Source organism: Lontra canadensis, unplaced genomic scaffold, assembly GCF_010015895.1.
Source record: "Lontra canadensis isolate GAN:19392208 unplaced genomic scaffold, GSC_riverotter_1.0 scaffold131, whole genome shotgun sequence".
NCBI lineage: Eukaryota > Metazoa > Chordata > Mammalia > Carnivora > Mustelidae > Lontra > Lontra canadensis.
This window is the reverse complement of record NW_022631125.1, coordinates 2,274,659-2,281,093: the sequence shown is the minus strand read 5'-3', so window position 1 is coordinate 2,281,093 and position 6,435 is coordinate 2,274,659.

Genomic DNA, 6,435 nt, shown 5'->3' with positions numbered 1-6,435 from the left:
GAGAGAGAAAATGACCACTATTTTTATGACTTGAAAGATGCCTGAGACAATAATTTCTGATACACAGAATGATATCTCCTTCCCCTTCTCCCTACCCTCTTCCCTGAGAATAGACAGTCACAACTTTAAAAATGTCTTCTACAATGCGTTTGTAGTTTCACCATTACATATCTTAAGTGATAGATTTTTAGCGGTTTTATTTTATTCAGCATTATGACTGATTGTGAAAAGCCCCTCAAGGGAACATCTACACACTAATAACCAAAAATATTAGTTTATCATTCATATCTACCCACAAAGCAAAAAACGTCATAACAGTCAGTGGCAGTGGACAACAGATATACCACAAGCTGACCAGGGCACAGCTCCTGCTTGGGTCTCGGTCCTACTTATGCTTGGGCATTGCCAGATAAATGAATCTCTGTGAGTTCTACAAGGGTAATTCCTAGGTATCATCAGGACAACAGTCTCTACCTAAGGCAACCAAAGTATTCAGTGATGGAACAACCATTTTTAGGGGATTGTCATCTTTCTCAGCAGTTACATAGTTGTTGCCAGCTGCACATTCTATTCTCACTGTTGCCATCAACTATGTGACACTTCTTGGAGTTGAAATACTAATATTCTTCATTCTCCAAGCATCCTACACAAACTCAGTATCCTGTTCCTAGTGATTCCAAACATCCTTGACACCCTTCACAAGAGCTGCAATTAAATTGAAAACTTTTTCACATTTTAAAATCTCTTATGGGGCGCCTGGGTGGCTTAGTTGGTTAAGCGTCTGCCTTCAGCTCAGGTCATGATCCCAGGGTCGTGGGATTGAGCTCCACATTGCGCTCCCTACGCAGCAGAGTGTCTGTTTCTCCCTTTCCCTTTGCTCCTCCCCCATGCTCTCTCTCTTGCTCACTCTCTCTCAAATAAATAAAATAATTTAAAAAAAATCTCTTACAACTATTTAAGAGCTGGTAATTGCCTAGAAAGTTAAGTGTAACTTTGAAGAAAAATCGATGAGCAAGGCTGCCATAATCTCACATGTAGGAAACTGAGAAATCAAGTAGAGATGTCCAAGGAGAGATCATAGAGTTTTTGAAAAGGTGGCACCATCTGGGCAGAATCCCAGAGTCTGGAGTCTGTTGCTCATATTTGCAGATTTAGCTAATTAATTTGTCAGTCTACTCTGTATTGATCAGGGTGTTTGGGACAGACTATAACTAACCAGACTTATAAGAGGCTGGTGTATAAATTGAATTCAAGTAAATTCATTGCTAAAGGATAACCCATAAACTAGAGTGATCACATAATTTATTATCTAAACTATGACACTTCTAAGATTGAAAAAAGGGAACTGTTAATAATTAGGCTGGGACAAGAGGTATAAACTGTAACTGTCCAGGACAAAACAGGACATATGGTCACTTTATCCATAACTCAAACACACATCTCTGTGGTCCAGTGCATTTCCTACTTTGTATCAAGGTCTCTGAGAAACTAAAATAATAATTTAAAAGTTGTATGATCAGCATGAAGTTAGAGCTGAAAGAGATGGATAGTTCTGGCCATGGATAAATCTATTGTAGTGGGGCAGGCAATCATAGTGCATCAGAGTCTATTTGTTGACTGTAATATGAAGATGTCCCTCAGGTCCAGTGTGTCTCCCTCTTTGGACATCTTTTTTTATGACTCCTGGCTAGGTCCACTTTCTCCCATCTATTCAGATGGGGTATAATGGAGTTGGTTAGAATCCAACTTTCTGTGTTACAAAAAATGTTCTAGTCTTGCCTCCCTGAAGAGACACTCCAGTCTTCTGGACTTGAGTATTTTTCAGATCTTCTCAGCCACATCCACATCAACCATATATTAATTAACAGCAACAGGTGTTTAATTTCATTAATTAACTATTAGGAATAAAATTACCTTCTGAAAATGAAAGTAGGGAGAAGCAAATCCATAACAATATTTCTCTGCACTGATTTATACAAGATTATGTTAAAGTCATATGTAATTTATAGATAAAATAAAACATATTAAATGAGATCAAAGGGTTTGTTATGGCAATTCAGAATAGAGTAATTACTACCAAATTTACTGCAGGCTTGTTTGGTGATAAGTAAAGAAGATGTAAGACAAATGGTTAAATAAGTGAACCTATAATTGGAGGAAGCAAAGCTTTGGCTTTTGTAAGATGTAGATGGGAATAACAAGCTTAATCAGAAGTTAGCTTAGATACCCATATCAAGCAAACTGTAAGCATGTGCTTATAAACACATCAACAAAGTAGTAAAAGCCAAATCAAATGCTGTTTAGAAAATAGCACTTGGAAGACATTGTGCAAAAGCATCATAATAAAAGAGAAGCAATTCTTGTCCAAGGAACACTGGGAATATTAAGAATGCAATGGAATGTCCTGGTTAGTAGAAAATTTTGCAAATACATTCAGAGGAAAGAAAAATGGAAATTGTTTTCTTGGTCAGAGACACTGAAGCTTACAGAGAAAGTAGAATGACTGATCTCAGTAATCAGGAAGCGTGGACATACACTGTGCTTTACCTTGTAAATCATCTTTTGAAGCCAGTTTTGGAAGGCAATGTTTCTATTCCACTGGATCCTGAATCTAAAATGAATATTTTTTAAAAGATTTTTATTTATTTATTTGACAGAGAGAGAGAGATTACAAGTAGGCAGAGAGGTGGGCAGAGAGATGGGGAAGCAATCTCTCCACTGAGCAGAGAGCCCAATGTGGGGCTCCATCTTAGGACCCTGAGATCATGACCTGAGCTGAAGGTGGAGGCTTAACCCACTGAGCCACCCAGGCACCCTTAAAATGAATATTAATGAGGGTTTGTAATCTCAAAGAGTGCAAGGGGAGTTAAAGAGGACTGTAAGGCCAAAAGTAAAAACTCTAGGGCCAGGGAAAAGTAAACTTAAATCATTGAATGACAAAATCTTACATATACGATGAGAAATAGGAAACAATATTGACAAAGGAGACAACTTTGGAAGAATCTAAACATTCATATTCCTGCTCTATGATTACAGAAACTAAGAGATGGTAAAACAAAAGCCCTCGTCCATGCCTGCAGAGCTTGATCTTGCTTCATCCCCCTGTTTTGTCCTATAATCCATCCATTCAGAGGAGATGGCTCAGTGCCTTTCCTTCCTTTTATTCTGGAGCAATAAAACACGTAGCCTGGCCTACATACAGCCGAAGAAGTATTTTCTCAACCTCATGGAAGAAAATACAATGATCCAAAGCAGTTGTAATCAAAATAGGATTGAGTTATGATGTAGTAATAAACAATCCCGAGTTTTGATAAATTAGCATGTGAAATTTATTTCTTGAACATATAGAGCCTATTGTAGGTCAGGTGACCTATCAGTGCAACTGTCTTTTGTGAGATGACTCAGCAGTGCAGGCTGCTTCAGTCTTGCAGTTCCTCAATTTTAATGTCCCATCCAGGCTCATCACTGAAAGGGAAAGTTGAACAGAGGTATTTCAATGTCTGTCCAGAACAGACAAGTAATTATTTCTTTTTTTTTCAAGTTTTTATTTAAATTCCAGTTAGTTAACCTATAGTGTAATATTAGTTTCAGGTGTACAATATAGTGATTCAACACTTCCATACATCACCCGGTGCTTATCACAAGTGCTGTCCTTAATCCCCACCACCTCTGTCACCCATCCCCACACCCATCTCCTCGCTGGTAACCATCAGATTTTTCTCTATAGTTAAGAGTCTGTTTCTTTGTTTTTCTCTTTTTTCCCCCTTACGTTCATTTGTTTTGTTTCTTAAATTCTACAGATGAGTGAAATCCTAACATATATGTCTTACTTTGACAGAATTATTTTGCTTAGCATAATACTGTCTACCTCCATCCACATCATTGAGAATGGCAGGATTTTGTTCTTTTTTATGGCTGAGTAATATTCTGTTGCATATATATACACCACTTCTTTTTTATCCATTCATCAGTCAATGGACACCAACAGTACAAGAGGGTTCCCCTTTCTCCACACCCTCGCCAACACTTGTTGTTTCTTGTGTTATTAAGTTCAGCCATTCTGACTGGTGTGAGGTGATATCTCATTGTAGTTTTAATTTATATTTCCCTGATGATGAGTGATGTTGAGCATCTTTTCATGTGCCTGTTGGCCATCTATATGTTTTCTTTGGGAAAAAAAAAGTCTATTTGTGTCTTCTGCCCCATTTTTCACTGGATTATTATTTTTTTAAGATTTATTTATTTATTCCAGAGAGAGAGAGCACAAGTGGTAGAGGCAGAAAGAGAGGGAGAGAGAGTCCCAAGCAGACCCTGTGCTGAGCATGATGCCTTGATCTTGTGACTCTGAGATCATGACCTGAGCTGAAACCAAGAGTCAGATGCCTAACTAATTGCAACACCCAGGTGCCCCTGGATTATTTGTTTTTTTGAGTATAGAGTTTTACTGTTTTTTTTTTTTAACATTTTTTTAAGGAGTGATGGGGCAGAGGGAGAGAGAAAATCCTGAGCAGGCTCCATGCCCTGCATGGATCCCAACACAGGGCTCGATCTCACAACCCTGAGATAATAACCTGAGCCAAAATCAAGAGTCAAATGTTTAATCGGTGGAGTCATCCAGATGCCCCTTGAATGCTGGGCTTTATAAGACAACTTAATACTTCTTCTCCTGGCCCATTAGCCAACTGTAGATGCATAGCCTCACTAACTACAAGGTGCTCAGCAGGGTATTGGTGAACCTCGGAAATATGAACTGGGAGTTTTCCATGTTTGATCTTTGATATACTAAGGAAATTAATGAAAATGTCTCCCTCTCTCCAAAGTCTGATTTTCAAGCCTATTGTTTTCCTAGAAATGTAAATAAAAATTTAATTTGACCCTTCATGCTGAGAAATGACAGGAGTTTTCCTGATGGAGTATCTACCCTTCCCCTAAGACACTGAAACTCCAGTGCTCTAATAGGCAGGGAATTCCAAGAGCCTAGTTGTAGAATGTACAAATACATGGAAATGCTTAAAAAAATGCCCCATTTCATGATATTAAAATGTAATATTAAGCCTTTGTAATACTTGTGAAATAATGTTCATTTTATGAGCAGAAAAAAAGGGCAAAATCACCCAAGTGTAGTAAAAAAAAATTTCATGATTATTAAAAGGAATTAATCTAACTCCCTCATTGCTAAGAGAAACACTTATGTACAGATAATATATAAGCAAACAAAAATCCTCTTCCATCTCCTGTTGCAAAAACCCATTCAGTGAGTAACTATGAATTAGAAATCAAAACAAACAGCTGATATCTAAGTATAGTCTTCTGAGTGTGGGGCTTTTGGGTTGACTGTATCTAAATATGTGATACTCTTTGAGGAAGTCAACACGGTTATCTCATACTTCTGTTAAATGCATTATTTAGAAACCATTAGGCAGTAAACTTCTATAAAATACGCTGGAAGTCTCAATACAAGGAGTATCATTTAACCCATTTGATGAAGGTTCAGGGAAACACTTTGAGTTCTTTTAATATGAAAAGCAGTTTATATACAAGGAGCAGATAAAACTGTTCAAGCATGGAGACCAGTAATTGTAATTCATAAAGAGGATTATGCACATGCAATACTTCTAGACAAACTACCTGTCTGTAAAGCAACAGTTACGACAGAGTGTCCTACGAATCTGTACTTTTCAGGATATGTCCTGCTCAAGTGAGCACCAAATACACACTTTTAAAAAGTCTACTTCCCTCTAGCAATAAGGCAAACATCAATGCCCTGGGGGAAGTGGTGATGACAACTCTTTCCTCTGTTCATCAGTACAGTACAGAATTTCAGGGGTCACGTTTTAGCTGTAAGCTCACACAGTGAGTGTCAGATTTAGTTTCCAAAGCTTCATCGGCATGCCTGGCAACTAAAATCAGCAAGAATCATCTATGTCCTAGTAAAGTTGGAACAAGACATATTTCTAGGTCTTCCGTGCTGACAAGTTTCCCAAAGGTATTCACTGGAACAATTGTTGAAATTGTCCTTCTGCTGTGTGTAGACACAAGCCTAAGATCCAAGCAATAAGGCAAGCAGTGTATCTATGAGATTAATCCATTCATGAATTTCCTCTAGTAAATTTGATCTGGGCATCTGCCAAGTACCACATACTGTTCCTGGGCACATAATGGGATCAAGATAAAGACCCCTCCAGTGCCGGCCACAAAACAACAACGTATGCTTTCTACAATAAGAAAATGAGAGTAAATAAGTGATTGTCCAATACTAGCGGTTTAGCTGGAAGACTTCTCTAGAATGGTGAGAATAGAAATTCTGTAAATAAAAATAAAGTCAGTTTTGCTTTCAGGGAAATGAACAGTGGGAATATTTGCATATGGCTGCAATGAAGCCATCTTTGGAGCATTTATTCATACAGAGAAACTAATGATATCACTGCGACAGCA